At 51.8% G+C, this 9,436-nt stretch overlaps 2 long non-coding RNA genes across 2 annotated transcripts; both read left to right on the forward strand.

Moving 5' to 3' along the window:
• Positions 1-274: 274 nt before the first annotated feature.
• On the forward strand, positions 275-4,160 carry LOC308638512. Its single transcript, XR_014019861.1, has 3 exons — positions 275-717; positions 3,406-3,623; positions 4,110-4,160. It is a non-coding gene; the product is annotated as an uncharacterized lncRNA (long non-coding RNA).
• Positions 4,161-4,873: 713 nt separating this feature from the next.
• Positions 4,874-8,000, forward strand: LOC308638511. The gene is made up of 4 exons (XR_014019860.1): positions 4,874-5,227; positions 6,056-6,266; positions 7,712-7,885; positions 7,929-8,000. It is a non-coding gene; the product is annotated as an uncharacterized lncRNA (long non-coding RNA).
• The last annotated feature ends 1,436 nt before the right edge of the window (positions 8,001-9,436 follow it).

Below are 9,436 nucleotides of genomic sequence, written 5' to 3' on the forward strand. Positions count from 1 at the left end.
TGGGGAGGGGCGGGGAGAGGCGAGACCGAGAGCAGGACAGGGGCGGGGAGGAGAGCTGGGGAGGGGCGGGGAGGAGAGCTGGGGAGGGGCGGGGAGGAGGAGAGGGGCGGGGAGGAGGGCTGGGGAGGGGCGGGGAGGAGGGCTGGGGAGGGGCGGGGAGGAGGGCTGGGGAGGGGCGGGGAGAGGCAGGGAGGAGAGGGGCGGGAGGAGGGGAGGGGAGAGGAGAGAGGACCGGAGGAGAGGGGGCGGGACGGGGAGGAGAGCGGCGGGGAAAAGCCGGCGGAGAGGAGAGGGAGGCCCGGAGGGAGAGGGGCGGGCCGTAGCGCAGGAAGGAGGCGCACGGGAGGTCAGCCGAGCGCGCTCGGGTAGGGGAGGCCACGCCCTAGGCCCTCAGCCCCACCGTGTTCTCTCCGCCTGCTGTCTGCGGCGCCCGAGGTCCCGCCAGGCCCAAGTTCACAGTGGGCGGTCCTGAGGCCTGGTGACCTTCTCGGCGAGCCACACTCGTGGCGGCTGGGAGAGCCGAGCCTGGCGCTCCTGAAATCCAGGGGGCCCGGTCTTGCAGGCGCACTGGCAGCCAGGGCCGGGAGCGGGCGCCCGGAGGCTGACTCCCGGATCCTGGGCCGCAAGGGCTGTCCAGGGACGTAGGTCCAGTTAAGGCCCCGAGAACTTTGGAGAGGCGCGGGGACCCTGCATCCCGGGCCCAGGGAGTCTTCTGAAGTAGGTGGAGGCTCCGGTTCTGTTTTTCCCGGTGGCGGGGATGGCACCCAGGGGCGCTCCTCCGCGGAGCCCCAAGCCCTTTTTATATTGAGGGGGTCTCCCTAAGTTGCCTGGACTAACTTGAACTTGGGATCCTCCTGACTCAGACTCCGGCTGATAATACCAGATTTGCTTCTGTTTGTTTGCTTTTTGCTTTTGATCCTTAACCTGAATTCAATGCAAAGCTATGGATGAATTTTAAACCAGTAATCTTAACAGAGAATCTGTTCGGAGTCTCAGGGCTCTGCGCACATTACATGTATAAAAACGATGCAACTCTTGAGTTGTGTCGGAGCACTTGACAGATGTGAACAGCCTTAACAGTGACCTTAAGTGGAAGCAAATGCAAAATCCTTGTTTTCCCAAAGAGGAAACTGAGGCACAAAAAAGTTAAGTCACTTGGTGGAAATCACAGTTTTCATAAAGAATAACTACGAGATTCAAATCCATGCCCCCGCCCCATTAAGCCCGAGTTTAGAACTTTTTAACCTTATTCTTCAATGTTTGACCTTGAGAGAAAATACAATAAAACAGAGGTAGGCAGCTATTGCTGGTAGTTTAGTCTTTTTTTTTAACTTTTGATTGGATATAATTTTAAATTGACAGAAAAGTTGCAAGAATGTTACTCAATATTATCCTTTGCATAGCTAATGCAATTATTTACCTGTTGGCCCATGTTTCATCCTTAGTAGGTACATGTAGATAAAGGCATGTCAATTTATGCCCCTTTCTGGTCAAGTTCTTAGTGTTCATTGATGATTACCATTGAGTCAATTATAACTTTGACAGCTACAAAATGATGATTTTTGTCTAACTCCATTCTTCTAGATTTCTTAGTTTGTATTCTCTGAGAACAGCCTTACCTTCTCCCCGTTTCCTAGTTTATTCTTTTATTTGGTTATATCACCATAAACCTACGGATTCTTTCTTACCCAGTGGTGATCCTGGGCTCTTTCCTGTTGTTGCACAACCTCTTTAGCCTCTGGATGTCTCTCAGGAACCCTACAAAGGCGATCCCTTTGTAACCCTATTTGGCTTATGGAGAAATGGGCCACAGAGTTCCATACCCCATGGCACCTTTAGGCTGCGTATCAGAATTCCCAAACCTGGAACCTACCTCCTCTGTCCTGTCCAGCTTTTGAGATGAGTGGGTCTGAGAACCCACTGGGTCTGCCACGGGGCAGCATGGAGCCAGGGTTCTTGTTGATGTTTGCAGGGTGAAGGTTTAAACTTGGTGAGCATTATAAATTGGTGCTGGAGAAAGACCACCTGTAGAATTTACCAAAGCTGCTTATCCCAAACTTACTGTCCTCTGTCACTTTCCTCCTGATAGCAGCTAGCAGGGATTGGAAAGGAATGCTTTTCACTAGGTCTGGTTCTGGGCAGGAGGGAGGGTGCTGGGGATTGACCCAGAGCCTTGCACTTGATAGCACACTGGGAGTTATCTGCTTACTTAGGGCAGTACTGGACAGTGATCTTCCAGGGTGAATGGGGTGGGGACAGGGGAGAGTTTCTGGCAGGTGTTTCAGTACTTGGCAGCTGTGCTGGTCACTGTCTGCAGAGCTGGACCTTCCAGGCTGGAGAGCCTCCCGTGAGGATTCCTGCTTCAACAGGGAGACATTCTGCTCTGCCCCTCTGGAGCCCAGATCTTTTACTGGCAATTTCTCAGTGTCTTTGCCTACATTCTCTCCTTCTTCCATCCTTTGAGGTAGCTGGTTGGGGGAGAAAGGGCAGGTGGGAGGAGGAACTCACCACTCAGGGTCTTCCCAGCCTGGCATTGGGCTGAGTGGACACAGTGGGATGAATCATCCTCCTGAGAGCATCCTAACCCTTCTCCCTAGTATTTACCTTTGACATTTCCTCCCTACACAGGAAGCTCTTTCAGGGGAAGGACCCAGATTCTACCATAGGTTTCTGTACTGTGCACTACTGAGAAAAGCACTGTTTTTTCAGCTTCTTTACTGGGACCCAGGGAAGCACTACTCTGCAGGGTTGCTAATACCATAGAGCGCTGCACATGTTTTACTCGGCAGGGTGCTAGTCCTCCATTGTTTTAGACTAAGCTCCTGAACTGAACCCCAGTAGACCAGACTGAAAATAACACTGGAGTCACCCACAGCTGAGTTCCAGAGCACCAAACCATAACCAAGATAGCTGATCCTCCTGGTGTATGGGCCAGGCTGTTTGTGCAACGACCAAGCAGTCTCCATTGTACCCTGAGGCTCCATATCATGTAAGAAATGCTTCTCCCGTGGGAAAGCCCCTCCTCTGAGCCCATTAATATTTACCCAGCATGGCATACTTGGCAGCACAGAATGGCAATTCTTACACAATGTAAAATTGTTCTCTCTTTGGTTCCCATTTTTCTTGGGCAATGTTCCCTGGCAGAGATTGATTGTCTAGACATTAGTAACCATTCTCTAACTTGTGCTCAACTAGCGTCATTTTGACCCACTTCCATTCTGCTTGCTTGCTGCTATGCCAACCGGGAAAGTCCCACCACGGGACATACCAATGTACCCATTGCATTGTCTCACTAACTGCTCGATTCAGCTTCTGTACCCCTGCTTGCTTGCAGCTGCATCAACCCGATTGTGGTTTTTGTCTTTCAATACCCAAAACGTTGAAGCTCAAGGCTATTTTCTGTAGAGACAACTTGGTCCTGTAGGAAGCAGTCCCGGCCGGTCAGAATAAAGACTCTTCAATTTGGACAAAACTGGGACTTGGTGGGTTTTCTGAGCTACCTGCCCGACAACACTAGGAAATAGAAGGGAGAGAGATGGAGCAGCTCCCCCTTCCAGGCAGGCCATTGCCCACTGCCATGCTGACGAAGTTCTGCCTCCTCTTCACACACAAATGTAACTGAAGTAAGCTGGGGTCAGCCGATGTCCCACCCCCTGTCCTCACCTTGGGAGATAGTAAAATGGGGAGAGCCGGTGCCTTCCTTTCTTGTTTCTGTTTTGTTCAGTCCCTCTGTGTATGAAAGCAAGCTCTGTGCTCCCATCAAAACCCTCACTGGGCGTCCTGGTTACACAGTGAGGTGCTGTGCAACTCTGGAATCGGCAGCACGCCGGTGCACACCTGTGATCCCACTGACTGCTGAGGCAGGAGGATCACACGTTCATGGTCAGTCTGGGCATCTTAGCAAGGCCCTGTCCTAAAATAAAAAGGGCTGGGGATGTAGACCAACGGTAGAGGTGGATTCAGTCCTCAATACTGTGTGTGTATACATATATATATATATATTCCTCACCCTAACTCATTGTAACTTTGTCCTGTGATAACAATAAATGAGATGTGATATCGAAGACCTTGCGAGGAGTAGGGGCTTCATGCTATTCTTCACCCTCCAGTGGATCTTGAACACTTGATATGAAATGGGAAGCGCCGCGGAGGGTCCTGACTTATCTCACGGCACTGCCTGGGATATGTCAATGCAGATGAAGGCACTGGACCTGACCTCAGGTGGTTTTGTCTAGGAAGAGACAGAGGGCAGCCGTCAGGGAGCTGTTCTGTTTTCAACCTTCAGATCTCCACCCTCTACCTATTGAAGGGAATCGCTGAGGACAGGGCTTGGGGTCTACATTTTAAATCCTCTTTTCAAGGGGTTCTTTAGTTTGAAAACTGAAACACAACGCAAACCGTAGTGATGAGCTCCTTGAAGAAGTTCCCTGGTGAGCCCCAAAAGGGAGTCACTCTACCATCCCCCATGGGGGTTCATAAATGCAGGACAAAAAGCTGATAAACTCCAGTGGCCCTGGAGCCTCACAGTGGCTTTAGGAGACCCCAGTTTCCACCAGCGTCTCCGTCGGTTGGATGGGCAGAGGCAAAATGCTGGGGAGATGAAGCAGGAATCTTGTGCAGTTTCTTTGTCAGAATCGCCATGATGGGGACTGCAGGAATCTTGTGCGGTTTCTTTGTCAGAATCGCCATGGTGGGGACTGCGGGAATCTTGTGCGGTTTCTTTGTCAGAATCGCCATGGTGGGGACTGCGGGAATCTTGTGCGGTTTCTTTGTCAGAATCGCCATGGTGGGGACTGCGGGAATCTTGTGCGGTTTCTTTGTCAGAATCGCCATGGTGGGGACTGCGGGAATCTTGTGCGGTTTCTTTGTCAGAATCGCCATGGTGGGGACTGCAGTGGTACCTGGCTCCCTATGGAATCATCTGGAAACAGAGGGGGCCTCAGACAACCAGTGCAGGTCTTCCCTCTGCCATCGAGGAGCATCCTAACCATGGCAGGTTGCTCAACAGCCTCTGGAAAGGAGATCACAGGGCACAAGTTTTACCAGTGAGGGCTGGAGACCCCAGGAGCGGCATCGACCATGCCACGATACTTGACTAAGGACTGTGTGTGTTTCTTCAGTGTGTGCATCTGTGGGCCTCAGTTTCCCCACTGGCATAACACAGGCATCTTCTGGGAGCTGGGCCTTCGCCATGCTGTGCTTCTCATCAACTCTGACTACATGACAGGTATGCAGTTCCCAAACTCCATGACCAGGTTTGCATTTAGAACACCCTGCCTACACTCTTTCTGATTCAGCTAATTGTTCCAAGAAGGAAAATAAAAACATCAGTGAGCCACCCGCCTTCCCTTTCATCTGAGCAGTGCCTGTTACAGTGAAATAATGTGCTCATTTTCATATCCACACTGATGACTCCAGGGGCCCTGCTTGCGGCACAGGCCCGTCGGGGGCCCACACAGGGGGAGTCATCTGGCAGCTCCGATGGTTGTTTATCATTACCTTTTCACTTAAGCATAAAAACCATTTGACAAATACAAACTCATTATAACCAGCGGAGCTGAAGAAAAATTTTAAAGAAACAGCCCTAATTTTCACAAATTACATATTTGAGTTCATGCTGCCGCATGTCAGGGAATGAAAATCACTATTATCACGGTGAAATAAAGGGCACCTGTGAATTCCACTTGGTTATTTCTTTCTTCGTGGGGAACAGATTTCTTGAACTCACAGGCGTAGAGACTTTGGCCTTCCCTGTGCGGATAGGCCGTCTCCCTGTTGCGGCTGGTGGAGACCATCGGGGCAGCCAGGGCAGCCACACTCCAGTTGGGTCACTCCCTAGTGGCCCAGAAAGAGCTTGCTGTGTGCTGAGTTGACTTTTCCTCCCTGGTAATGCAGGAACCTTTAGGGGTGTGGTGAGCTGGGTGACGGAGGCTTGCCTGGAACAGATGAGGCTCTGGGCTCCGTCCCCAGCACCTCAAAAAAAAAAAAAAAAAAGAGAAAAGAAAAAGAAGGTTGACTCTGAAGGCATTTTGTAGCAGCTTATTTAAATTATAAGGTGCCGAGAAGACCAGCACCTAAAGCATCTCCCCTCCAAAACCACATGGAGCAGAAGTCCTCAGCCCATCCCTGGGGAGCAGCCGGGGGAAGTCAGAGCTGCAGGATCAAGTCAGGAGGAAGAGGAGGGACCCGGAGACCATGTCCAGGCCTTCAGCAGGCCCAGGACAGCTGGGAAGACTGACAGAGGACGGGACAGGCATGGAATCAGGGTGAGGTGTTTTGCGGGCAGGGAGCTGGGGGACCGATGGGAAGGGTAGGAGCCCAGTGCCCTGTGCACCCAGGGGAGCAGGGAGGGGTGTGGCCTGAAGGAGAAGACTGGCACCCCACGGAAGGCAGAAGAGCGCTCCCTCAGAGAAAACCACCTGGGCGGGACCCGCGGAGCCCAGCGGCAGCGTCCATGTCAGTCAAGACAGCCTTATTTAAATACCAAATAGAAGTCAAAGGAGTACCCCGCTCCGAGTGCCAGCTTTGTTAGAAAGTAGGTGGATGCCGCCCCCCTCTTTTTGGTGCTGAGGATGGAACCAGGGTCTGACCTTTGCTAGGCAGGGCTCTACTGCTGACCTGCACCCCAGCGCCCAGCCCCACTTTTATACAACTTCATTGTGTTTTATGTCACTTGTTGGTGCTGGGAATTGAGCCCTGGGCCTTGTGCAAGAGCATCCGTCTGGGCCGAGCTCTCCCCAGGGCTCGGGATTCCGCAGGTGTACTCGGCGGGTGCAGGGATCTGCGTTTTCATAAACACCTGTCCCCCCTCACTGGGAGTGTTCTGGGCTGTGAGCCCCGTTGTGGGAGAAGTTCACCTAGAAGGTGGACTGTGGCCTGGCTGGAGGGGAAGGACAACATCCGCCCAGCCCTGCTTCCTCTGGCGTTCTCCTTTCCACCCCACACCTGCTGTCCTGCTTAGGCTTCCCCAGACCCCCCAAGTCCAAGCAAGGAGTGTGGAAGGGGCTCCGAGTCTCCCTCTGCCTGAAGCACCTCCCCGTGGCCCACCAGGCTGAGGGGCTCTGGCCCTGACTCTCAGTCCCCTCCAGGAGCCGCTGCAGGCCAGCCGGGTTGTCGCAGGGGTCACCAGAGGCCACAGGCTGCATTCTTCCTCCAGGGTGTTAAATCTGCCAGGAGGGCCGGGTGGTCCTCCCTGCTGTGCCCTGCTCTTGGTCCAGTTCCTGAAGGGTGGGGCAGTGGAGGGTGGGGGGGTCTCAGCAACATTGGCTGGGTGGGCGGGTTAACCAGCTTTTCATCTCTGTGACAAATGCCTGACAGGAACGACTTGGAGGAAGAAAGATGGTTGGTGTCTGGCTTTAGAGGTCTGTGGTTGGCTGGGAGGAGAGGTGCTCCGGGGTACGTTAGAGAGAAGCATCTTCTATTTTAAAAGGAAGTTTCAAAACTGTAGCCCTCAACCGCCCCTGCCGGTCTGGTCTTCCTTACCCACTGGACTGTCTCCTGCTCCGCCCCCCCAGCAGCGCAAGTGCTAGGGGCGTCTGCCACCTGGGGCCCACCAGGGATACTCCAGGGAGATGAGGAGGCCCGAGCCCTCCAGAGAGGATTGTTTTGACTGGTTCTTATTTGATACATATAAAAAGATTAGAGGCAGTAGGAGAAGAGACTCAGGGAGAACCCAGGTATGATCTAATTTTTTTAAATTATTATTTTACAGAAGAAGTAGGTAGAGGTGGCACAAATAATGGCTCCTCCTCCTCTGGTATCAAGTTGCATGGAGCTTCCATCAAAGCAGACAAGAGCAAGCCCCCTGCAAGCCAGGTCACAGAGGCAGATCCACTCAGGAAGCGGGGTAGAGGCCTGCCTCCTCCGCCTGCCTCCTCCTCCTCAGGTAGGGAGTGCCTGGAGCTCTCCTAAAATCCACTCTCACACAGACTCTGGAGCAAAGAAGAGTGTGTCAGACACTTCAGAGGAAAGGAGGTGGACGCCGTCAATCAGGAAGGAATTGCCAAGCCCAGCCAAGCACACCGCTGCCTGTTAACCTGCAGCATGTTTTAGAGTAATCGTGTACAACTCCCAGTGCTGGGTGCTGGGGCGCCTGGCTCCTGCTGGCGTCCACTGGGTCTCCTCTGCAAGGAGAGGCAGCCACCTACACCCAGGCATGAAGGACCGACATCCTCCAGGCCCATGACTCAATTTATGGAAACATTTTAAAACAAGCCTTTAAAACAAGTCAAAGAGATGCTTTCAAACATAGTAATTGCAGCAAAATGTATTTAATGGTGAAAATTTGGAAAGACATAACTTGTGAATCATTAATGAGAAATACAGTAGAATCTTGAGCAATACCCAAACACATAAAATTCGAATTTACCTTAAGTATTTAAACTCCCTGAAGGCAATAATCACTGCCAATATAGGCTTCACAAAATTGTCTGATTTCTTGCAATTTGGGGATTGAACCCAGTCCTTGTGCATGCGAAGCATGCTTGACCCCAAGCTACACCCGTCTATCTATCTATACGTTTTCTGCTTATATACATATGTCTGCATCTACTTCAGTACCTGACTTCCTGCTTTCTTTGAAAATAAATTTTATTGGAATGCAGCCACACCTGTTTGCCTCTGTATTTCTTTTCTATTTTTAAAATTTTTTTTTATTTGTAGATGGATACAATATCTTAATTTTATTTATTTATTTATTGTTTTGTGGTGCTGAGGATTGAAACCCAGTGCCTCACATGAAAGAGGCAAGCTCTGTACACTGAGCAACAACCCCAGGCCCTTGCCTCTGTATTTTTATGGCTGCTCTCAGTACCATGTAGGAGGTGTTTAGTTGCAACCGAGGCTTTGCAACTAAAAATACGTAATACCTGGTGCTTTACAGGAGAAGCCCCCACCCCCTGCACCAGAGTGCAAACTCATGGACGTGAGCTCCCAGGGCGCAGACATCCCTGGGGCTGTTGGCTGCCATATCCCTAGAGCCCGGAGCAGGGCCTGGCACAGGGCAGGTGTTTGGGAAGCATTCGAGGTGTAACAACAGGGATCTTGGTTGCTGTAGGTGATGCACATTACTGTGTCCTCACACTTCATGGGCTTTTAAAGTCACTGTTACCACTGTTTACGGGTGACGAGTCCTTGCTTCCCCAATGCTGAAGTAGAACACCAGAGAAGCAGGCCGAGGCGAGTGGACAGTGGAAAGTAGAAGCTTTATTAAAGGACAGCAGAAAGACTTCTCCCCGAGGAAGAAGGGGACCCAAAAGGGGGACTCTGTGGAAGGGGAGGTCTTCCCTTTTTACAGCTAAGGTCTTCTTTCAGCTTCCCCACCCTCCTGTCCTCTGTTTCCGTTATCTTTCAGAGATGGAATGCAGGTGGGAAGGCCCAACAGGTGGAGGACAGGTGGGCTGGAGGAGTCATCTGGGCAGGAAGGGCACCTCCCTGT

The sequence above is a fragment of the Spermophilus citellus genome (genome assembly GCF_964194105.1).
Source record: "Spermophilus citellus genome assembly, chromosome: 19".
Taxonomy (NCBI): domain Eukaryota; kingdom Metazoa; phylum Chordata; class Mammalia; order Rodentia; family Sciuridae; genus Spermophilus; species Spermophilus citellus.